Consider the following 26,032-nt stretch of genomic DNA (forward strand, 5'->3'; position numbering starts at 1 on the left):
ATTATATTCATTCTGGAACTGTGGTTGTTGGTCACACCAAGGTGAATACAGAATTGGAGAATAAGTGTTAGGAAACCTTTAAAGCAATGTGACGCTGCAGTGTGTCTAAATGTGTGATAGTGGACTCTCTCTTGGAGCAGGGCATAGGCCAGTTATGTGGAAGTCATATGTAGTGCATGCTGAGTGCTGACCAGGCAAACCATGTTCAGGTCCATGACAGACTGGAAATTTAGGAAGAAAGCCAACAACAGGTCATTCATTGAAAATTCATGCCCCGGCCACCACAAGGGTTCATATATGGGCATCCATTCTTCCATTGAAACTGTGATTTTGACATTCTGATGCAAACTAAAGGATGTTCAAATATCTTTTGTTCCTATGGTATTTTGGCTTTGAAAAGCAATATCGTCTTGACTAAAAAATTCTGATACGGTCCTTGCTAGTCAAAAGCTGAATGAACCATTCTTTCGTTTTGCAGTCCTGGTGTAGTGTGCTTTGGGCAGACTAGGGAGAAGGTTAGCTGCACAAAAATACAAAAAATACATTACATGGAGTTCTTAAAAAATCCCTTTTTATATTGGTCTCAAACAAAGAGAGATCTATCCAGGTTGGAAAATGCTAAGTATTAAAATTCTCCTTTCACCTCAGGCTGGAAGGCCCTGTGTTGAAGTAAGGTAAGAGGAGCAACTATGGTGACAGGATAAGCATCTGTAAGGATGGGCAGCAGGACTCCTGGTCGTGTTCAGAATTATTTGAATGACTTGGAACCAGTGTTCTTTAATTAATAAGCTTGGTGAGTTACTTTCTAGATACTTTTATAGACATTCCCCAAATTAATTAATTAATTTCTAGAATGACTTTCTATAATTCTTAAGTTGGTAAGATTGTGTAAGGTAGAAAATCAATTCTGTTTCCAGATCTGCAGCAGTGTAATCATACAGGGCATCTTGCTGTGCAGGCAAGTGTGATGATGTGTCTCTAAATGCCTCTTGGAAGGCGGGGGCGGTGTCTCCATTGATAAGAAGGAGTACTTTTAGTTCCTATTACTTAAATATTCACAACCTCCCACAAACATAAGCACACGCTCACACACTTCTGTGCTGGGATTACAGACGTGAGCCACCACACCTGGCCAGTCATACCCTTTTTTATTCCTGATATTGGTAATATTCTTTCTCATTTGCTTCATCAGTTTATCAATCTTATTACTCTTTTAAAAGAATCAGTTCTTAACTTTGTTGTATGCTTTCTATTTCATAGATTTTCATCCTTATCTTTATTATTTCCTTCCTTTGATTTTCTTTGGGTTTTGTTTGCCATTTTTTTTTTAACCTTACTAAGCTGGAAGCTTATATCACTAATTTTAGACCTTTCTTCTTCTCTAACATATGCTTTTGGAGCTATAAATGTTTCTTTAAGTAATGTTTTGGCTGTAACCCACAAGTTCAAAGCATTTTCTAATTTACTTTGTGATTTATTCTTTGACTCATGGGTATGTAAAAGTGTGTTGCTTAATTTGGCTGGGTGCGGTGGCTCAGGCCTATAATCTCAGCAGTCCAGGAAGCTGAGGCGGGTGGATCACCTGAAGTCAGGAGTTTGAGACCAGCCTGGTCAACATGTTGAAACCTCATCTCTACTAAAAATACAAAAATTAGCCGGGCAGGGTAGCACACACCTGTAGTCCCAGCTACTCAGGAGGCTGAGGAAGGAGAATCGCTTGAACCCTGGAGGCAGAGGTTGCAGTGAGCTGAGATGGTGCCACTGCACTCCAGCCTGGGCCACAGAGCAAGATTCCATCTCAAAAAAGAAAAAAAAGGTGTGTCGCTTAATTTGCAAGCATTTAGAGATTTTTTTTTTTTTTTTTTTTTTTTTTTTTTTTTTTTTTTGGTGTGTGTGCCTTCTTGTTATTGCTATCTAGCTTAATTCTGCTCTGGAGCCTGACAGCTACTTCTCTGTGCCTACTTCTCTCCAGGTTCACATGGGCAGTCTTTAAGATGGCTCAGTCCTGCATGGTCAAGCCCTCAATGCTCCCTCATTATCTCATGCACCTTGCCCCATCCAAATCTAAGCTAGGAGAAGAGAAATTGAATGACAGAGCCTTGCCACCTTCTCGCTCTCTTTTACCATCATCTTTGCCTGCCATTTTTATCCCGCATTTAAAAAGAAAAAAAAGAAAAGAAAAAGAAAAAACTTCTCCTGTGTCAACTTCTTCCTGAATGCAGCTAATACCTCATTAAGGACACAAACAGGGCTCTAAACCATGGGAGAAATTTATAAGCCAACTCCTCTAAATTGGTCTGTGATATGCTAAATAAAGAATGAAATAAGGGAGTTTGGAAAATTTCTTCTCGAGAAAATAGCTGGCTTGCAAGGCTATTATTCTGCTGCATAATCGTATTTTTGATTGTCAGGAATGGACTATTCCTGTGGCCTTTTCTTCTGCATGCCTCCTGTAACAGTCTAACCTCCTTCCAGGCAGAGTGTTGCCCAGGATGAACTAGGCTGAAAGTCACATACCCACGAATGAGAAAGAGAAAAGCATATTAACTTTTATTAAAAAATTTTCCATCTTACAACAAGAGAAAAGTCTGTCCACACTGAGAATAGCAGCTGCTATCTGTGCATAATTTATATTTTGGAAGAGGTTTTTCCATTCACGGTACTGTTTAAGCATGAACAATTGGGCTGTTACGGTTATAAGGCTAAGCAGGTTCACAAAGGTCCCAGTCTTAGGAACTTGGATGGCATGGAGCTTCTGGGGCCACAGTGTGACCTGGCCATGGGGATCAGCCATGGTTCTGGTTGTGGTTGGAGAGAAAGACTAGGGATGGGCGTAAGCGGAGTGAGGCTATAGGAGTGGTGGGTATCTGACTGTGACAAGCCTGGAATGCTGGCGACATGCAACTGATCAATGGAGAGATGAGGAGAGTTGTGAACCAGGCAGTGAGGATGTGCTGTGTGGGAAATTCTCCTGGACCAAAAGAGATAACCCCTGGCTTCTGCGTACCTCCCTGCCCCTGATCCTTTTGAATCACAGAGGAATCGCTTACAGAGTCTCATGTATTTAGAGATATCCAATTATCTTAGATCAGACCTGTGGCCAAAGAAATGCTCAGGAAATCGAGCTCATGTTTCTAATCTGATTGTAATTTCATCAGTGGCCCCTATGTAATTATTTTCCTTTTATTTTACTTAACACTAACAAAAAGCCTTTAATGATTTTTTTTGTTTGTTTTTAATGGAAAGAATCTTTTAATGGAAAGAATCAATCTTTCTTCTCCAAATAATGAAGTTGAGTGGAACACCATGCATGAGCAGGAGAGTCGTCCTGGCACAAACGCTCTTGCTCAAGGTGCCCTTTCCTTCAAGCCCTTTAAAGCCCCAACAAGAGCCTCAGGCCCAGGCCTCCCTGAACCTGTGTTGCTCTGTCTGTGCTCTGAAGCCCCCAAATAAAACTCTCCGTCTCCCCAAAGCACCAGCAGGTAGTTTCTCTTTCACAAGACAGTCAAGTAGACTCAGGTGCGTATGCCTTTGCAATGATTTCCCATCACCATAGTTAAAATCCCAAAGCCCTTCCCAAGTGAAAAACAGAAGCCAGACTACTTGAAGAATGTTCGTTGGAAATTCAGGTCCTGGGCATAATGTCCAGGCTCAGGTTCTGGCTCCCGAACTACCAGCAGTGTGATATTAGATGAACAATGCAACTTCCTTTTTTTTTTTTTTTGGAGACTGAGTCTTGCTCTGTTTCCCAGGCTGGATTGCAGTGGCGTGATCTCGGCTCACTGCAACCTCCGCCTCCCAGGTTCGAGCAATTCTCTGCCTCAGCCTCCTGAGTAGCTGGGATTATAGGCGCCCACCACCACGCCTGGCTAATTTTTGTATTTTTAGTAGAGATGGGTTTCACCCTCTTGGCCAGGCTGGTCTTCAACTCCTGACCTCATGATCCACCCGCCTCAGCCTCCAAAAGTGCTGGGATTACAGGCGTGAGGCACTGTGCCTGGCCAATGCAACTTCTTTAAGTCTCTGTTTCCTTATCTTTAAAATGGAGAAAATAATATCCCAGTGAATTTCACTGGATCTCTGGGAAGAGTAAATGAGAATGTATTTCTAAAGTGCTTAGCATAGTTACTTAGCATAGTAACATATTTACTCAATTAAAATATTAGCTGTCGTTCTTACTTTTGTTCTTACAGTTTCCCTCTCTAGGTGTCCAAGCCTCCAATCTGGCTGCTGGAATACAAGATGCTCCTGTCCTTCAGGCTGCAAACTGCCTGGCTGTTGGTGGCTTCCACAGAAAACAGCCGCTGGTTTCCTCTAACAAGAAGACATCACAGAATGACCAAGTCTCCCAAGGATTCTTCCTCCCTGATCAAAGTGAGCTCAGAGGGCTGGGGGCTGCACCACGCCAGGCTCGGATTCTGCCCTACAAAGAGACTGGGGGAGCTAGACAAGCCCACTTCCCCCACAGCGACTCAGACAAACAAAGGCAACCTGCAAGCGACTGACTTCGCTGTCTCGTGGAGTAATTAATCTCCCTGAAATTCATGGCCCCTCAAAGGCAGGCAGCTGCAGTGGCTGTGCGCATCTGAATTGCAGGATTCCTCTGCATGCGTGAAGGCATTTAACAGGACAGATGACACACTGTGGGTGCCCATGGCCCTCGGGAACCCACACAACTTGACCACGGGTTCCATAAGCACGCAGGAATGGGGTCACCACCATGGGGTTCCCTGCCTACCTCCTGCATTCCCATTAACAGAGGTAAAAAAGCTGTCCCTCAGAAGAGGAACAAGCCTGCGGTGGAGAAGCTAAGTGACCTTGAGCAAGTGAGTGAGCCTGGGTCTTCTCCAGCAAAACCAGCACATTGCTTTGGAGGATTAGGTCCTTTGTGTGCAGAGCATCATGTGGAAATAAGAAAACAAAGAAAGCACAGCCCTCTTACTTCAATGCATCTACAAACTTATTGGGGGAAGGCTTTGGGGATACAGATTGATTATGGAAACCTGACATTTTAGAGGCTGTTCGTCTGAGACCAGGGGACGTTTGGATGAAATTTAGAAAACCAATTATTAAATATGTTTTATTTTCATCCAAGCGATGGGCTAAATCAGTAGAATGATTAGGGTTAGGGATGGGTGGGAATCAGGGGGGAGGTTGGGTCAGGGATAGGGTGAGACAGGGCTGTGTATTATACACAGCATCCTGAAATAACATGTATTATTCCGCAATTTGAACATGCCCTGTTTTTTCTTTTTTTCTTTCTTTCTTTCCTTCTTTCTTTCTTTCTTTTTTTTTTTGAGAGGAAGTTTCGCTCTGTCGCCCAGGCTAGAGTGCAGTGGTGCAATCCCAGCTCACTGCAACGTCTACCTCCTGGGTTCAAGTGATTTTCCTGCCTCAGCCTCCTGAGTAGCTGGGAATACAGGTGCATGCCACTGCGCCCGGCTAATGTTTGTATTTTTGGTAGAGATAGGGTTTCACCATGTTGACCAGGCTGGTCTCGAACTCCTGACCACAGGTGATCTGCCAGCCTTGGCCTCCCAAAGTGCTGGGATTACAAGCGTGAGCCACTGCTCCTGGCCTGAGCATACTCTTTTGATGGGGCTGTGTTCCATCACCTGTGTCAAAATGTCCCCTTTATCTAAACAGCTGCACAGTGCACAATCACTCAGGCCAATTGTGGACAGAAACCTGCCGTGTTTTGTTTCCTGCTTTTGGAGAATGGCCTTCTTCAATGAAGAAGTGACTGCAAGATGCAGAAAGCAGCAGGCTGAGGTTCAGTCCCCGAAGTTTGAGTTATGACTCTGCCCCCTGGTGGCTGGGTGACCTTGGGCAGGCTGCATGACTTCTCTGTGTCTTGTGACCAGGGCTCTTCCTCTGCCTCTCAGCTGCTCTTCCCTGGAGGGTTGTTGGGGAGTCAAGGAAAGGGGCCCTTGCAGTAGTTCAGCTACTGAGTCACAAGGCAGCACTCCTAGCCTGGCAGAGCAGATGGAAAACTGGCTTCCTGTGTTCATCTTTTCAAGGTGTCCTATGGAGTCAACCCGTAGAGGCTGGCAGGACCTAATAGATAGCCTGAGCCCCAGAAGCCTAGGATAAATGTTTTTCTCTCCAGGTACCCAAAGTACATCATAAGGCCAGCTACAGAAGGGATGCAGGTCAGGTGCCCTCCCAATGCAAGGGCCGAGGTACACATGTGGCCTTGGTGGAGTGCTGGCCAAGATGGCTGGCATCCTTGGCTTAGCATCTCTGAAAGAGCTCACCCTAAATTGTGCTCATTTGCATAACTTAGTTGTGGGCTTGGATGACAGGGACAGCAAGCGTACTGGGAGTGGCATAACGCAACTGTGGAAGGCTGCAGAGGAAATCAAGTCCCAGTTACTACTTTCAGCCTTTAACTATCTCCTGAGGGCCAATCTTGCAGTTGGACATCTTCACTGGGATGTCCTGGGCTGTTGCTCTCGGCTCCATAAAGTTCTTATCGTGTAGTTCTGTAGTTATGACCCGGAACCACCTCCCCTCTACCCACCTGCCACTATCACAGGGCTACCCTACCAATCCCTTCTTCTTCTCAACAGGCTTCAATGTAGCTCTGCCCCTCACTGACTGGGTAGCCTGACACAAATCATTCATTCCTTTGAACCTCAGCTTGCTCATTTGCAAAATGGGGATACTAAGTAACTACCTCATGGGATGATGATGAGGACTTAGAGGAATTAATATACATAAAGCACTTAGAAGAGTGTCGGGTTCCTAGTCAGCACTACATAAATATCACTCAACCAGCTTTCCATCTGGACTTACCTTGTGCTGAGAACCATACTAGATCCTGCAAGTTCAAACTCTTAGCACCACATTTCCCAAAATATGCTTGATGGAACAGGGTGGGGAACACCCCAGTGATGCTCAGCCTTTTGGGAAACATCCTATGTCATGGTCCTCTCTGGGATATTCTCACTGCATTTGAAAAAGGAACATCTTCCTTTTACTTCCTTTCAAGGTTGGCCCACTGCTCGTCTCTGTGCAGACATAAATAAGAATGGTTTCTACGTTTTTTAATGGTAGGAAACAAAACTATTAAAATCATGACACATGAAAATCATGTGACATTGGGATTTCAGTGAATGTACAGTTCTATGGGAACACAGCAGTGCCTGTTCATTTACACACTGTCTATGGCTGCCTTTGCACTATGACAGGCAGAATTGAGTAGTTGGGACAGACACTACCTAGATTTGCAGTCATGGTAATGCATAATGATGTTTCCATCAACCATAGTGGTCCCGTAAGATTATAATGGAGCTGAGCCAGGTGCGGTGGCTTACGCCTATAATCCTAGCATTTTGAGAGGCTGAGGCGGGTGGATCACCTGAGGTCAGGAGATCGAGACCAGCCTGGGCAGCATGGTGGAACCCTATCTCTACTAAACATACAAATATTAGCCAGGTGTGGTGGTGTGCACCTTTAGTCCCAGCTACTTGGGAGGCTGAGACGAGAGAATTACTTGAACCGGGGAGGCAGAGGTTGTAGTAAGCCGAAATTGTGCCACTGCACTCCAGCCTGGGTGATACAACAGGACTCAGTCTCAAAAAAAAAAAAAAAAAAAAAAAAAGATTATAATGGAGCTGAAAAATTCCTATCACTTAGTGCTTAGTGGCATGGTAGCCCTCTTAACATCATAGTGCAATGCATTACTCACATGTGTGTGGCAATGCTGGTGTAAACAAACCCACAGCACAGTCAATTATATAAAAGCATCACACTTACAATTATGTCTAGCACATATACAAAAATTTTACTGGCTTATGTATTTGGTATATTATTTATTGTTATTTAAGAGGATACTCCTTCTGTTCATTAAAAAAAACAGTTGGCCGGGCGCGGTGGCTCATGCCTGTGATCCCAGCACTTTGGGAGGCCAAGGCAGGCAGATCACGAGATCAGGAGATTGAGACCACCCTGGCTAACACAGTGAAACTTCGTCTCTACTAAAAATACAAAAAATTGTCTGGGCATGGTGGCGGGCGCCTGTAGAGGCTGAGGCAGGAGAATGGCATGAACCTGGGAGGCGGAGCTTGCAGTGAGCCGAGATCGCGCCACTGCACTCCAACCTGGGCGACAGAGCGAGACACTGTTTCAGAAAAAAAAGAAAAAGAAAAAGAAAACAGTTAATTATACAACAGCCTCAGGCAGGTCCTTCAGGAAGTATTCCAGAAGCAGGCATTGTTATCTTAGGGGATGGCAGCTCCATGTGTGTTGCTGACCCTGAAGGCCTTCCAGTGGGAAAAGGTAAGTGAAAGACAGACATATTGATGCTCCTGGAGGCCCAGGCTCATGTGATTGTTTGTGTCTTAGTTTTTAACAAAAAAAATTTAAAGGTTATAAAATAAAAATAAAAATAAATTTAAGTAAAAAACACCTTGGAGAATAAGACTATAAGAAAGAAAATATTTTTGTACAATATTTTGTATAATATGTTTGTGTTTCAAGCTAATATTTTTACAAAACAGTCAAAAAGTTAAAACACACCGGGCACAGTGGCTCACGCCTGTAATCCCAGCACTTTGGGAGGCTGAGGCAGGCAGATCACCTGAGGTCAGGAGTTCGAGACCAGCCTGGCCAACATGGCAAAATCCCATCTCTACTAAATAACAAAAATTAGCTGGATGTGGTGGCATGCATCTATAATCCCAGCTACTCAGGAGACTGAGGCAGGTGAATCGCTTGAACCCAGGATATGGATGTTGCAGTGAGCTGAGATCGTGCCACTGCACTCCAGCCTGGGAGACAGAGTGAGACTCCATCTCAAAAAAAAAAAAAAATTAAAACAATTTAAGTTTATAAAGCAAAACACTATAGTAAGCTGTTAATTTATTACGGAAGAAACAAAAATTTTAAAATAAACTTAGTGTAGCCTAAGTGTACAGTATTTATAAAGCCTATACTAGTACACAGTAATGTCCTAGGCCAAATTCACCTACCACTCAATGATTCACCCAGAGCAACTTCCAGTCCTGCAAGTTCCATTTATGGTAACTGTCCTGCACAGGTGCACCACTTATCTTTTATACCATATTTTTACCGTACCTTTTCTATGTTTAGATATGTTCAGATATATAAAACTTAACTTTGTGTTATAATTGTGTCATATGATTTTTATGTGTCATGATTTCGATCTTTTATTGTTTTCAATCATTTAAACATGTAGAAACCATTCTTCTTTCATGGGCTGTACAATAACAAGCAGCAGGCAGACTTTGCCCAACCATGTTTGTCTTTTTTTTTTTTTTGAGATGGAGTCTTGCTCCGTCGTCCAGGCTGGAGTGCAGCGGCGCCATCTTGGCTCACTGCAAGCTCCGCCTCCCAGGTTCACGCCATTCTCCTGCCTCTGCCTCCCGAGTAGCTGGGACTACAGGTGCCCGCCACCACGCCCAGCTAATTTTTTGTGTTTTTAGTAGAGACGGGCTTTCACCTTATTAGCCAGGATGGTCTCGATCTCCTGACCTCATGATCCACCCGCCTTGGCCTCCCAAAGTGCTGGGATTACAGGCGTGAGCCACCGCACCTGGCCTGCCCAACCATGTTAAACCCAGGGAACAAGTTCTACCACTGCCTACAGTATTCAGTACAGTAACATACTGCACAGGCTTGTAGCCTAGGAGCAATCAGCTACACTGTATAGCCTAGGTGTGTAGTAGGCTCTTTCATCTAGGTCTGTGTAAGTACATGCTATGATGTTCACATAAGAACAACATCCCCTAAGAATGCATTTCTCAGAATGGATCCCCGTTGTTAAGCACCACATGACTGAACTGAACTGAATCTTCCGTTTTCTTCCAAGTCACACCTGCTGGCATCCCGAGCAGTCAGCGACAGAGCAGCACAGTGTCAAAGCTCTCCTTGGCCTCTCGATTTTTGCCCATACCTACTCATGCCAGCCCTGGAGGCGCTGCCATCTGAAGCCCTTCCCACAAGCTCTGGCTTTCCAGGCCTTCCCTGAGCCCCACAGTCCTCTGTGCCCGGGTCCCTTGTATGGCCTCTTGCTCCCCACCTCTCCATCCTATGCCCTCTGGTGACCACCCACACCAAATGACTACATTAATTACTGTGATGGTTAATACTGAGTGTCAACTTGATTAGATTGAAGGATACAAAGTATTGATCCTAGGTGGGTCTGTGAAGATGTTGCCAAAAGAGATTAACATTTGAGTCAGTGGGCTGGGGAAGGCAGATCCACCCTTAATCTGTTGGGCACAATCTAATCAGCTGCCAGCGAATATGAAGCAGGCAGAAAAATGTGAAAAGGAGAGACTGGCGTAGCCTCCCAGCCTACATCTTTCTCCCATGCTGGATGCTTCCTGACCTTGAACATCTGACTCCAAGTTCTTCAGTTTTGGGACTCTGATTGGTTCTCCTTCTTTCTCAGCTAGCAGACAGCCTATTGTGGGACCTTATGATCATGTAAGTTAATACTTAATAAACTCCTCTTTATATATGTATATCCTATTAGTTCTACCCCTCTAAGAGAACCTTTACTAATACAATCACCAACTCGCTACAGCTCCCCATCGTCCACAGAGTCCAGTCCCTTCGGCCAGGCATTCAAGGATCACCATGCTCTGGCTCACTCAAGCCTCCCTGTCTCCTTGTGATGTCTATGGTATTTTTATCTTGTTTGACAGTTAAAAAAAATTAAATCTTTTTTATTATTGATAATTTGCTGTTATTTTCTCATCCCAAATATTCACTTTTGTGCTTACTTTTGTTTTCATAATTTTGTATTACTTTATTTATTTATTTTTGAGACGGAGTTTTACTCTTGTTGCCCAGGCTGGAGTGCAACAGCAAGATCTCAGCCCACCGCAACCTCCGTCTCCCAGGTTCAAGCGTTTCTCCTGCCTCACCCTCCCAGGTAGCTGGGATTACGGACATGCACCAACACGCCCCGCTAATTTTGTATTTTTAGTAGTGACGAGGTTTTTCCATGTTGGTCAGGCTGGTCTTGAACTCCTGACCTCAGGTGATCCGCCTGCCTTGGCCTCCCAAAGTGGTGGGATTACAGGCATCAGCCACCACACCTCACCTGTATTACTTTATTAAGGAGGGCTCCCCAAATTGTATAAACCTTAAGGCCCATAAAATCTGAATTTGCCCCTGTCCCTTATCTCCAAGTAGGACCAAGGTCTCCCTCTCTCTACCACTCTGTTTTCCCATTCTGCCAGGCATCCCAGATTGGAACATGGCCTAGGTCCCCTAGCCAATCTACAAGCCTGCACTATTTGTTAAATTGAATTGCATGCTTGACTTACTGTTGTGTGCCTGCCAACACCCCCACCACCACCCAACAAATAAAAAGCTCTTAGCAATGGAATCAGTTCCTAATCACTGTGTAGAGTGGAAAGTCTCTCCCGAAGACTCTTCTGGAAGTCCTAAGAACTTTCCAGACATCTGTTAAGGGGAACAGGATTTTGGAAGCTAATTTGTTTAATTGATTCATTGATAAGAGCTCTTGAAAATGCATCTGCTTATTGGAGACACTTTGTACAAGATATAAAAATCAGCGGCAAATGTCACATTCAAGGGAAGATAAATCCAGTGAATAAAGACTTCAGTAGCTGTTAAAGAGGGATGTTATTTCCTCATAACCAGGCAGCCATATGAATCTCAGTCAAAGCACCCGGATATCCTGGTACCTAGAGAATCCCCAGGACAAAGCTGGCTTCCTTTGCCTTTTCATCCTGTTCTGTGCCAGGCTGTGAGGGGAACCCACTAGGGAGACAAGTTCTACAGAGACAAGCTCTACTGCAGAAAAAGTGCGGAAATGCTGCTGCTCACGGAATCCTTAAACTGGCATGTGATACACATTTTGTTGATGCTCCTTGCACCCTCACCTTCCCTTGTGAGTGAAGTCTGTTATCCCTGTGTTATAAACAAAGAGATGGGGGCAGCCAACAAGAGCTAAGCAATGGAGATGGGAGCTGTGTGAGCATCTGTGGGCAGAAAACAGAAAAGCCCCAAGTGTGACTCCCTAGACCACTCTCCAGGGTCAGGATTCAGGAGATCAGAGAAAAAGGCGCCCTGCAGCACCATTGTCTGAGAAGGATTCTCTTCCTTTCCTGCCTCCTGTTCCTTCTTTTCTCATATATTATTCTCCAAACACTGGGCTTCTCAAATGAAATAGGAACTTTTCCCCTTTTCATGCCTTTGTTCAACAGACCTTTCTATGTCGAGAGCCCACAGCCCCTAGGAAATCTTTCAGGACCATCTTCAAGTATCACCTGCTCTGATCTGAACTGAGGACCCCCTTTTGGGTTTCTGATGCCTCTTGGCTTTACATGCTCAGACATGTAAGGGCTTCAGCTGCCATGAGGGCAGGGGCCCCCATTCTCCTTTGCTTTGCTCTGCAGGGCAGGGTGGGTGCTCAGTGGCGGTGCACAGTGAGGACAGCAAGCCCAGCTCTGTGTCCCACCCTCCCCCACACAGCTGAGATGATGGAACAGGGCCTCATGACTGTAGAGACCCCAGGTGCCCACGGAAGTCAGGCGCACTCGCCCTTGGGGGAAACAGCTGTTCATTGGCCTACCCTCCCTTCCACCCACAGCACCATTTCCTGGAAACCTGCCTAGTGCAGATTGAAGAAAGAGAAGCAGAAATACCAAAGTCCAGTTCTTCCCATCCCACCCATAGAAAGACCCACATGTGCAAAATGATAAGCCCTTTCCCCTGCCTGGCTTCACCTTCCAAAACACTTTCATGTCCATATCCCACTTTTTCATTCCAATAACACCCTTGTGAGGTAGGCAGAGCAGTGAGCATTCCTGTTTTATAGATGAAGAAACCGAGGCTCAGAGAGGCTACCTGGTCTGGACAGCACATTCCTGTTTTATAGATGAGAAACTGAGTCTTTTTATTCTATGTTATATAGGTTGAGAGAGACACCCTAAGAGAGACAGAGAGGCTGCACTTTGACCTGCATCGTGGTCACTCTGAGTGACCGTCCCCTATGCTGAAAGGCAGGAAGGAGAGGAGAGGCCCTAAAATGAGTTCCTGCACCCCAGGTGTCCACTCTGTGCTTTCAGGACTTGATGGCAAGTTAGATGTCTTTGAAATCTGCAGAAACTCTCCTGGCCCACAAGGGGGCTCCTGTGAGCCCAGGCAAGAAGTTAAACAATGTGGAAGCCTTACCATTGAGATCTCAGGGTTTAGGCAGGAAGGGGAGGCAGAGATATGGCCCCATCTGGCTCCTCCTCAACCAGAACGGCTCTGAATTATCTGTTTTCTAGATTGGGGTATCACAGGGGACTGTGTTTGAAACAAGTTCCACCTTCTCTGGAGTTTGCAAATTTGCATGAACAATGCCTCACTAGTCAATGCTGAGGGAGGAGCCTGTAAATCCCAGGTCACAACACGGGGCCCTCTGGCAGATCAGGGCAAAGCTATGCTATGTTTGGGCTGCAGACTAGCTTTATGTTTAATTTTGTTTTACCTTGAAAGAGTTAGCCCTTGGAGAATTTCACATAAAATTCAGGATTTCTGCTTTTGGAAGATTGGCTATACTGGGGCTGCCTTTCTGCCCCACAATGTGCGGGTGGAGTTGAGCTGCCAGAGTCCCCTTTACACTGCTCATAGAGTTGGTTTTTCACAGTCCCCACCACTCCCTATGGCTCAGACCCAGCCAGCTTTGGTCATTTATGCCATCTGCCCAGCCTCTGTAGGCATCTGATTTTACCATCTCATGCATGTGTGGCTTTAAAGAAGTAGGCTGTGAGTTAGAATTTCCAATCTTTGTTGCACAGGGAGGTCAGGAGGCTTGGATTTGTGAAAGACTTGATCTGTGACCACATGAGCTGCAGCTTCCGTCTGCCAACCCTCTGATTCCTTTGAACTACCTCCTCTTCACTCAGGAAGGAAGCCGTGCCAAGTGCATCTGCCCGTTTCCCTTGACCTGCCACCCAGAACAGATGCCAGTCGGCGCTGCCAGCCAGGCCCAGCTTTGGGAGTCTCAGGGTCTCCTACAGGGCCTAGTTGTTGAAGGCTGTGTTAAGCCATTCCAGGCTGGTGAACACAAAGTTACATTCCCAAGTTATACCTACCAAGCCTGGGATATGGTGTAAGCTGTACATTAGGTAGTGGCTACTCTAATGGGCATTAAGACACTTTCCTGCACAGGGAATTCCCTTTGCCAATTGTCACCTTAGCATATTCTCTGGGTCAGGCCCCAAGAGCCCTAAAAGGGAAGGCATGACAGCCACTCATGGAGTGAGTGGTGGAGGTGGGGTCAGGTAGAACCCTGCAATGGTAGAGTCTTCCCAGGGTGGTGTCCCAGTAGCTGTAGCAGATGCCTTGGACAAGAGGTCAGATTTATTTTCTAGGGCTAGGCAGGTAGTAACACACTAAGAGAATCCAGACTATTTACCGTCATCATCTTCCCTCGTTTCTTCCTGCAAAATTCAGATGCAAAGCCATCTTTCTCCTTGCACCCCAAGGGTAAATGATGCCTCCCAGCTGAGAGCCAGAGAGATGAGGCAGACAGAGTGTGCAGATGTGGCTGTCTCACATTGGACTTAGTCCACCAGTCACCAGTGAGATGAGTCCCTTCAGTCATTGAGTCTCCGTGCCCTTCTCATGATAATGGAGCAATGACACCCCTTCTTTTGGGGCTACCAGCTTAGATGGTGTAGTCAACATGGAAGAACATTTTGAATAAGTGGAAAGAGCTGTGTTAACGGCTCCTGGGAGGATAGCAGTGGATGTTGGAGGAGTCTGATGCTCTGGGCCATCTGGAAGGCAACGAGCAGTCAGGTTCTGCTGAAGTCCACTGCAGAGCCCAGGGCCCAGCCATGCTGCCCATCTCCTCCATCTCCTGCATCTCTGCATCCATGGAGGGAAGATTGACTCTTCCCATACTGCTCACCAAGGAGGTGGGAAATGGGAAGACCAATCAAGCCATTGTTATTAATTACCTTTCTCTCTTCAGATCCTTGAAACTGTCTGCTTGTTTTCTGCTGAACGTAAGTAATCCTACTCATACTCTGCTAATGCCTTCTTTCCTCTGAGCCTAGCAAGTGAGATTTAAATGAACAGATGAGGTCTGAAAATTTATGTGCAAAGCTCATGTTCAGGACAGTGAGGGATATGCTGTCAAAGGATGTATCAAAGTCAGCTGAAGCTATAATGATCCTTACATTATTCTGGAAAAATTGAGCCACGAGGAGGCACAGCCCAACACAGGGTTGGTCATGGGAGGCGGGGCTCCTCAGGTGCGTCACTGGCTGGACTCCATTCTTCCAGGGGGGTGTGCAGCATGTGCTGAGATCTCTAGTTTGGGAAAAGTAAAGGAGCACTCTGATTGAAGATCAGGCAGAGTCTCCTTTGAGTCTGTGCAGAAGGCCTCACACCAGAGTGGTGCAGGGTGAACCCATCAGCAAGGACTTGGGTGGCTTTGGATAGTTCTGGCTGCAAGAAAGAGTGAATCAGCCCCAGACACTGCCCTCTGTGGTTGAGGCAAAGAAGACACAAATGACTAGAAATTGTGTTTCTAATAAGTTTCCTGGGGATGCTGATGCTGCTGGTCTGTGACCCTGTGGGCTTGATCTTTCCCACAGAGAAGGGCACGTTCAGCCCCCTAACACCGTCGGCACCTTAAACCATATAAAGCACTATCAGGTACACAATCTCATCATCTCATCTGCATTCCGACAGCCTCCACTGAGCTGGAACCGAGTGTAAGGGATGAGAGTCGGGCCTGGAGCTAGTCCTTGGGTTTTGAATCCCAGCCCAAATCCCATTTATCAGCAACATGACTTGGGTGAATTCATTCACCTCTTTGTGCCTCAGACTTCTCATGGGTAAAATAGGGGTGAGGATTAGGGTACCAGCCTCACAGAGTCGATGTGAGGATCAGAGGCATGACTTTGTGGAATGCACTGAGGACAGTACTTACGCAGAGGGATGGTAAGACTAACACCAGTGGCTATCATGATCATGCAATCCCTCTATGGGCAACAGCTCATAGCTGAACAGTTTGGGGCGTCTGATACCTCTTAGTGCTGCAGGCATCAAGACCTCTAGGTTCTGCCCCAACCAGCCTCACCGGGCACCTTGCCAGTAGCAAGTCTGTGTTTACATCGAGACTGATGTAAACACTGTTCCCGAAGAGACAGTTCTGGTTCTTTATTCATAAATCACTAACAATCATTTATTTTGCTTACAAATCTGGAGGGTGACTGGGTTCAGCTGGGCAGCTCTCGCATGGAGCTCTGTCGTGCAGTTACTTTCAGATCCTGGTTGGGACAGCTGGCTCCTGATATGGCGGCCCAAGGCTCCCAGAGCACATGTCCCAAGAGAGCCTGGCAGAAGCCATGTGGCCTTTTCTGTCCCAGCCTTGAAGTCATACAACATCACTTCCACCTCATTTTATACATTGAGGCAGCCACAGAGACCCACTCAGGTTCAAGGACGGGGGCAGGGACTCCATCTCTTCGTGGATTGATTATCAAGGAACTTGCGGATTATCAAGGAACGTATTTTGAAACCACTCTGAGGCTCTCACCCTTCCCACCCCTTTCTGCCACCACCCTGTCCCCGTGAAATGCCACCTGCCTACCTCTGCTGCCCAAATCTGTCCATTGCTCAAAGTCTCATCAAACTCCACTCTCTCCAAGATCTTTCCTGGCCAGCCTTCATGCTACTGATGGACAACCCCCAACCCCGAAAGCCTCATGAACACAATTTATTAGGTGTCATTCTCACAGATTCCACTTTTGTAATGAAAATCAAATCAACACCACCAGAAAAACACCAGGGAGACAAAACTGGAGGAAATACTAACATGGTAATTATGTGTCTGAGATCATAGGTAGTTTTTATTTTCTTCTTTTATAATTTTCAGTATTCCAAAACTTCCACCTAGCACATCTATAACTTGTATAATGAGAAAAACATTTCCCTCCTAAAAAGTACACTTAAAACATACATGGTAAACATTTCTTGCTCTGAATTCAAAGGACTCAGCTGTTACGCTACTAAAATCTTTGTCTCCCAAAGAAGCAAATTTTCTGTAATTCCAAAGTTCAATTTGTATAAAGGTGGAAAAAATACTATGAGATCAAGTAAGAATAGATAGAAACTTCCTAGTGTATAGGTTGGAATTGGAGTGATTATGGACTTTTGTTGTGGAAGAGTCATGGTTAAAAGGCACCCTGGCATCAGATCTGGGCTTTGCTGTTTATCCTTTTGTGATTTTCCAGGGCTGGTACGATGAAGATCGGAGCTACATGAGCCTGAGCAGGGAAGTTTGGCTACTGGCAGTGCTGACAGCTGACTGCGTCATGACATTGGTGGAAGCAGGAAATTATGAAGTGCCCTTGTGTGAAACCCGTTGTGGGAGTTAATGTGTGTCTCTCTATGTTTAGAAGGAGAAAGAGGGCATTCATTTTTCTGCCCAGGCAGAATGAACTGTGGACTTTGGGGGATTTGGAGTTTGAGTCAAGCAAGTATGCAAACTGTGCTAATTTGCCCAAGCTGGGTCAGTGATTCTCAGATTTTAGACTCTAATGTTTATCGTGCCTAATAATCTCTCATAGAGTTTGTTTAAAATTGTCTGTTACCAGCTCTGTGCCAGGAAGTTCAGGTTCAGGGATCTGAGGTTGGGTCCCTGAATCTGCATTTTACAATGAGCCTTACAGTTGGTTCTTTGGTCGTTTCTCTGCTACCCACTTACACTGAAAGGTTTGTCCTCACAGTCGGATTCAGATGTCACATACATTTTCCCAGGTCTGCTGTGTGACAAGCATGGTGCTGGTTAATTTCATATGGTCTCCTCTGTCAGCCTGTCTTAAAACTTAGGAGGTCAATATTCCTCTTTCCATTTTACCCATGAGAAAATCGAGGCTCAAAGCAGTGGGGTGATGTGTCTGTGGTCTCGCAGCTGGAAGTGATGGAGTTAAGATTTGAAGCCACGTCAGGTGAATGTGACACCAGGAGGTCCCCATGCTCCCCTAGGAAAATATCTCCAAGGCTCCATAATTTGTGAGTCCAACTGCTAAGGTATTGATGACTAGATCTCTCCCTTCCCCACCCTTCCACCACCTTAGCAACATTCCACATGTAGGACTTCCTTAAATTGTCCCTCATCCCCATCAACTATGCTTCTGAGGTGCATAGTTGCACCCCTAAGAGCTGTGCCTTTTGTCTTGTGTGAATAGTCAAAGGGCTAAAGTAAAAGGCTTTGTTGCTGGTCTCCAGTGGAGGCAGAAGTCCCCTCCTTGGAATCACAGATGAAGAACGCCTCTTCTGAATTGCAGGTGTTGGGTGCTCCTGGGGAGGGTGGGGAGTGGGAGTGGTAAGGGAGGAATTTAATCATAGGTCAAGATCTGACCCTTGGAACACTCAAATCCACCCTCCCCATACTAACATAGAAACCCATTATCTTTCTGAGGAGTATCCTCAGAAACCAGAAAAACTGCTGAACAAGAAGACAAATTTTAGGAGAGTTAGATTTCACCGGGCATGCATATTGATTAACAATAATTTCCTTGTTCACATGGAAATGTGGCCACCAGGGAAAGCCAGGATTTCACAGTTTAGTTTCCTAAAGGTAGCAACTTTTCTCTGTTCTTCTGCAGACACTGAGAATGAATACATTAACATTTTAACTGGGGCCCGGGGAAAGGGAACACGCTTTGACTATCACCGCACAATTCCACCATACCGTTAACGCTGATGGAACCCAGGTCACTTCTTGGGAGCTGAATCTATAATGGCAATTTGTCAAGTCAATTGACCTAGTAAAAAAGTGCACCCATCCGAAACATCAGCTATCGTAGAGGGCACCAGACTTATCTTCCAAGAGAAGGGTCATCTTGGGAGCTGAACAGCCTACTCTCGATGGAGAGGATGCCCTCCCATGCCCTCCAGGGACCTGAGGCTTGTGGCTGTTCTCATGCACGGAGCCTCATTGCTGTGCCAGCCTAGAATATGCCCTCTCACATACAAATGAACCAACTCTAAAGTCTCATTGTCTTTGATGTCCTGGTTGTACAAGTCATACCTGATTCGATGCAGGCAGCCCAACCTGGGCACAGACCTGCTCTCTCAGGCCTAGTAGCAATGCATCAAGATAGCCTGCATCTGATGTGGGGGAATCCTGGGGCAGGTTTGCCTGCACAGGGTCATTTCTACAGATGATCCTACGGCTTATAGGAGACGCAGCGGAAAGGGTAAGGAGAGAAAGAAAGTTACATTAGGGAAACACTTTCAGGAGTTTTGCCACCACATTACTCTCCTGGTTTAAAACTCCTCAATGTCTCCCCATTGTCTACAGTACCTAACTAGATACCATTTCCTAAGCCAACTCCAGGCAGTTGTAGAAAAGGATTCTGAGGCCTCGTTCTGGCTCCATGGGAAAGAATATAATGATTGATTAGCCATGTCTGCTCTAGGCAAGAGAGGGAGGTGTGACAAATATATGCCATTTATTTGCAGTTTTCTAGAACACAGGCAGCTCATTCTGAGCCAAGAAGTCAGGGTATCCGGAGGGAACTGGATGTGACGATAAAGGCCATGCAGGGTCAGGCCACTTGTCAGCTATTAATATCAGCCTCTAAATAACAAACAGGTGCCAGTATGCCTGCCACCTCTGGTCAACTCGTGGTAACCACCTGGGCATGGAGGTTCATGTCTATGGAAAGAACATTGTATTTCAATTACCCATGTCTGCCACCAGCCTGGGTTGCAGGAGTGGCAGCACAATTCGCTGTCTTTCTTTCTTTTTTTGATTTTTTTTTTTTTTGGTAGAGACAGGGTCTCACTATGTTATCCAGGCTGGAGTATAGTGGTACAATCACAGTTCACTGCAGCCTTGAACTCCTGGGCTCAAGTGATCCTCCTGCCTCAGCTTCCCAAGTAGCTGGGACTATAGGCATACCACCATGCCTGGCTAATTTTTAAAATTTTTTTGTGGAGATAAGGTCTCACTCTGTTGCCTAGGCTGGTCTCAAACTCCTGGCTTCAAGCGATTCTCCTGCTTTGGCCTCCGAAAGTGCTGAGCCACCATGCCCAGCAATTCCCTGTCTTTCTGACCCTGCTCCAATCTCAGGGGAACTCAGCTCTTTTCCATCACACCATCCTAAGGACAGGGATAGAATGCCATTTTGGGGTCTGTGGGATTCTAATGGGACAAGGGCACTAGGAGTCAGATCTTTTAGAGGAGGGATACAAAATTCCCATAAAGACAGAGCATAAACTCCGTATTGAATATGAAATCTGTGCCTTGAGGTCATTTACTGAGACCCCAGGGTCACATTTTCTGTCAATGGGAAAATCTGAGGGCTCTAGTTTAAATGACAAAGGTCCCTTTCTTTTTATTCCCCTGTCTGGGCCTGTCCTTGCCACATGAGTAGGAACAACTTGAGGGCCCGGGTGATGATGTGAACAGAGGAGAGGATCGGGGAGGCACTTGTTCTGCTTTCAGACTAGACCTTGAGTGAGAGCTAAAAGCAGAACTGGGCCGGCAAGCGGGCAGGGCACCAGCAAAGGGGCCTGAGGCCACAGCCACAGAAACACCAGAGGATGCTCACGTGTGTAGAAGCCTCTGTGCTGCGGGGGCCTCTTAGAAGCCTGTGGCTCTAGGGGTGAGTGATGGGCTGGGGATTCTGGGGTTAGGGATCCCAACCTAATCCTTCCCATCCATGATACTGTTTTCCTATATTTCCCTCTGAGTGTGTTCTCCCAGGGGCCTCCACCTGGGGGGACTTGAAGCATCACAGTCACTGGGGCACAGCAGGGACCCTTCTGGGAATGTCCAGCCCTAGAGTCATGTGTTTGAGGATGTGTAGTTTACAGAAATCTACAGAGCACTGAGGCCCATAATGAAGCAAAAGGAACCGACTATGGAAGGGAACAGTTTACAAGGACTGTTTGTAAAACACCTATTAGGTGCCAGGCTCTCACATACATCAACTACGAGTCCCACAGCAATCCAGCAAGGAAGGAAATGCTTCCCTAGGTCATAAACAGGGAAGCTGAGTCTCAGAGGCATGGAGGTTCCAGGGGATAACTGACACAGCCGTAATGACTTCCAGAGGGGCCACACTGCAGGCCCAAAACATGACTTATCTCACTTTATCCTCACTCAGTGCAACTGGTCATCATAAATTAAGTGTAGCCACATTTTTTTGAGTGCTCACTTTATATCAAATATATTTTTCTCTGAGCAACCCCATACCATAGGTTCAACATAGGTGAGAAGAACACAGCCTTCAAAACCAGGTGACCCCTACTCAGAATCCCAGTTTTCCTACCTCATTTAACCTTGGGTAATTCAAGTTGCTTCTCTGATCATTAATTTCCTTGTCAGGAAAATGGGGATAATAAACCTGAGAATTAAACGATGGAATATATAAAATGCTTAGTATATACTAAGTGCCTAATAAATGGAACTGACTTTTAGTTATTGATGAGTCTGGGGTTTTACAAATAAGAACTGAAGATAAAAAAGGTGGCTTGCTTAAGGTCATCTGACTTAGTGGCAGAGCCAGGACTAAACACTGATCTGTCCCCGACAAATGCCAGTGTTCTTCTCCCCTGGTGTCCACAAGGCAACTGATATTCACAGTGCTAATCTTGAGTTGTCAGGAAACACACAAATTCCCATTCGCTGACTCTCTGATTGTAGGAAGCATGTAATGTGCTTTAGAAATATTTCCATCCCAAACAGTTGTAAATGTTGTCACTTTTAATAGCAAACTTAAGCTATCTAAAAAATTTGCAGACACGGACCGGTTCCAGAGCCTTCAATGCCAAAATTCAGAGTCATTATGGTCTTCTTCTACATCAGAACTTATTAGGAGCATTAACTTCAGTCTTGGAACCATGTCAGTTTTATAAACACTGTTCTTTCTATTATGGCAAGACAGGATACTTTAAGGACATTTTCCTTGATATCATTTCATTTTCTATTTAAGTCATGAAAATAATATTGAATTTGGGCAATACTACACACAAACTACTTTAGGGTTGCAGATTTTGAGTCTGTGCTATAATAGTGTGTCCTGGTAGTGTAAATATTTGTTGGAGAAAGATTAACTAGCAAGGCAGTATATTCAGAATGGCTGCCTTTCATTAACCCTGTAAGGAAAGAAACTGGAAAGATACACGCAATTCTGTAAATCACAATTTATAAGCAAGCAGCAATTGAACTTCTGGTTGAGCTAGTTTTTTTTTTTTTCTCAGGCCAATTAAAGTTCATATGATTTTTTAAACAACTCCTATTCTGCCATAACTTTATTTTAAATCTGCATCTTAAACATGTAATGGCGAGAAATTTGCTATAATTTTCCACATGTATTTGGGTTAGAGACACATTATGCTCTATGCATTCATTACTTGCATGCGGTTCAGAAATCATAAATAGTATTACTGGGAAAACTGATTGAGAAATTAATCCTTTGAAACAAGAATATATGAATGCAATGATTACACAGAATAAATAAACAGCTTACCCACAATTTCTCTTTTGGATAAATGTAAAGTCATTAGTTTCAGAACAATTTTCCCAAGGACGTAAGGTTTTGCTTTTCCTCCCTAGTGCCTCCTCAAAGCTGGTACATATCTTATGCTGAGCCATCCCTGAAAAGGTAGCCTTAATCAAAATCTAATCTATAATTCACCTTTAAAGCCTTGAATGTTTGGCTTTACGAGGTCTTAAACACACTTTGCAGGTTCTCAAAGACCACAAATCAGATTATTACAGTTCCTCTCAAGATATGGCTTAATGAGGGTGAGGGAAGTATAGAAGACTTCAATTCCAGACCCTTGGAACTAGATCCCCTAGTTCACTGGATATATACTTTATGGAAAGGGGTTAAGATTGTATCACAGTGTTAATCCAGAAACTCGAATCCTCTGATTAGAATCAGAGGAGAACTGAGAAGAACCTGCCGGCGGATGCACGAGTGGGTTAGAACGGAACTTCTCCCCACGAAGGCAGCACAGGCTTCGATGGAGCTTTTTTCCTGGGTCCCGAGCCACATCCTGACAGGCCACTGTGGCCCTATTGCACACCCGGTGAGGAGGTGCATCAGCTTGGATTTTCTAACAGGTTCCTTTCCAGAACTTCTGCTGCGGGCATGGAGACTCTTACCAAATTCGGTTCCATAATACATTCCCCAAAACATTAGAACCCAGGATAGGTCCACGTCTCCACTGATATGGAAAAATATATGAAAGCGTGGATTAGGGTTTTTGCCACAGATGAGAACAAAATCCAACGGAGACTTGATATTTCTTTAGAAAGGCTGCCACCAACAGAACTTTTCCCAGAAGTTACATCCGTGCTGACCTTCATCAGTTACATTGAGAAAAAATCTGTTCTATGTGACTGTCAGCCACAGGAGACGGAATTTTAGGCAGTGAACTTGACGAGAAGGACTTTCTAACTTTGATTCAGTTTCAACTCACACTCCCCAAACCCGTCAATGGCAGAGAGGCCGAGGATCCCCGAATGGGGAGGTGAGGCTCAGAACAGCGAGGGTGCCTGAGCACAGCATCACACTCTCCCGGTTTCTGAGCCCCGAGCCCCGCAGTGGAACTCGGGCCGCTGCGACGCGGCGCCCGTGCAGCTCCCACCGAGGCTCTGTCACCTGCCGCGCGGGACCGGCCCTCCCCGCCGACCGAGGCGCGCCCCGGGCGCAGTGCCGCCGAGGGGGGGATCGGTCCCATTGTCCACGCGGGTCTCCTCGCGGCCGCGGCAGGGCTCGGCCCGACTTCAGCGAGCAGATCCTCCGCCTGCGGCCGGTGACCCGCACGACGCCCCGGCGGCACCGACGATGCTGCGCTCCAGCCCCGCAGGCGCCGCGGCGGCGGGTCCCGGGATGCTCCCGCGGTCCTTACCTGGCGAGGCCCGTCCCGTGCGCTCCCGGGGTCCTGGCTGGGCCGGCGCCGAGCCCAGGGCGACCGCGGATCGCTGGCTACGGCGTTTCCCGGTGCGGGGGGCGCGGGCGAGCGGGGCGCGGGGGGCGCTGCCCAGACCCGGCTCGGTGGGAGCGGCCGGGCTGCGGCTGAGTCAGAGCCCCCGGCGGCGCGGGCGAGCCCGGGCCAGCAGCCGAGAGGGGCTCTGAGCGGAGCCGCGACCGTCCTGGCATTTTAAAGGCGAGGCAGCTGGACGCTGTTCAAGCGGAAACGCAGAGAGAAACTTCAGCCCCCGGGGCAGAGCGTTGGCAGCGAGGGGAGGGGGCCCAAGAGCTCCTTGCAGGCGCACAAACCGATCTGGGCTATTCCAATATGTTCTTCAAATGCATTTTCTTCAGATATTCTCTTTACAGTTAAAAAAAAAAAAATCCCCCCAAGCAACAACGACAACAAAACCCTCTCAAAGCCTTCTCCTGCGGTATGCTTAATAGCAAGCCAAACATTTCCATTAAAGTTAGGGGCAAGAGCAGGGGGCCGGTTTGGGACGTCTGGTCAATGCAATTAGACAAGAGAAGGAAATAAGGTGTAAAAATACTGAAGTTGTGCCTTTGTTAAAAAATATATATTCTATATGTGTGCATATATGTGTATATATTATATATATGTGAAGCAGGAGAAAAATGATTATTATTTGCAGCGGATGTGATTGTGTAGTTGGAAAGTGCAAACTGAAGATTGTTGAAATAATAGCCTTTCCAAGGAATTGGCAGGCTACAAAATAAACATACCAAATTAACAGTGTCCTTGTGCACTTACTAACCAGTTTGAAAGGCAAATAAAAAATCCCATTCTCACTAATAGCCAAGCCACAGTAGCTAGGAAAAATAAACTTACCATGAAATGTGGAAAAAAAAAAAAAACAAACAAAAAACCTTCTCTACTGGGGGACTAGAGAAGACTTGAATCTATTATGACGCACGCCTTATTCTTGGACAAGAAGAAGTAAACATTGTAATCCCATCATGTCCTCTTTATTTGTCAATTCAATGCCATCTCTATCAAATTCCAAGTAGAATTTTCTTTTTAACTTGACATGATTTTCAGTGTCATGTGGAAGAATAAGGAGAACAGGCAACAAAATGTTGATAAGGAAGAGCATAAGGGAAGCTAGCCCTGCTGGATATTAAAATGAAGAAATGCTTGCATGCATAAATGAATAAATAAAATACATTGTTTGAGTGCTTACTATTTAAGGAAGTGCTCTACGTGGGTTAATGCATTTTATTCATCACAACAACCCTATGATGCAGGTGCTGATACTGCTGCCATTTTCAGATAGGAAATGGAAGCCCAAAAGTGTAAGTATCACACTTACACTTTCGTGTAAGGTCACACAAGTAGGAGTAGGGGATCAGGGGTTTGATGCAGGCATTCTGCCTGCAAAAACTATGCATCTATGTGCTTCAACCCCATCACACGACACCGCCTCTGTCACAAGGCAAAAGCCGCACATTACTGGTCCGGACGTGACTGCTCAATGGAATGGGATGAAGACCCCAGAATTAGAAGTACATGAGAAACTGTGGTGTTTAAGGTGGCACTTCATGTTAATCAGATAGATAGTTTTAATTTAAATTAATTTTATTTTTGAGATGGAGTTTTGCTCTTGTTGCCCAGGCTGGAGTGCAATGGCACGATCTCAGCTCACTGCAACCCTCTGCCTCCTGTGTTCAAGCAATTCACCTTCCTCAGCCTCTCAAGTAGTTGGGATTACAGGCATGCACCACCATACCTGGCAAATTTTTGTTAGATACAGGGTTTCACCATGTTGGCCAGGCTGGTCTCGAACTCCTGACTTCAGGTGATCTACCCACCTCTGCCTCCCAAAGTGCTGGGATTACAGGCGTGAGTCACTGCACCTGGCCCAGATAGATAGATGTTTAAATAAATGATATTGGAATAACTAGATAGTCATTAGTGAAAATGTGGGGATCTCATTTTCTACCTAGTTCCCCAGACCAAAACAAATTCCAGATCCATCATAAATTGAACATAAAAAACTGAAGTCAAAAAATAATTAGATGAATATATACATAAAAGTCGTCATAAACCTAGAATTCTGAAAGCC

General features: G+C 45.7%; 1 protein-coding gene across 1 annotated transcript in view; it reads right to left on the reverse strand.

Moving 5' to 3' along the window:
• Nucleotides 1-23,965, reverse strand: part of CTXND1 (cortexin domain containing 1) — a 51,462-nt gene extending 27,497 nt beyond the window's left edge. Inside the window, exon 1 of the mRNA XM_054452368.2 lies at nt 23,887-23,965. The gene's annotated coding sequence lies outside the window, so the exon portion shown is untranslated. The remainder of the gene's footprint in view (nt 1-23,886) is intronic.
• Nucleotides 23,966-26,032: the final 2,067 nt, after the last annotated feature.

Source organism: Pongo pygmaeus, chromosome 16 (genome assembly GCF_028885625.2).
Source record: "Pongo pygmaeus isolate AG05252 chromosome 16, NHGRI_mPonPyg2-v2.0_pri, whole genome shotgun sequence".
Lineage (NCBI taxonomy): Eukaryota > Metazoa > Chordata > Mammalia > Primates > Hominidae > Pongo > Pongo pygmaeus.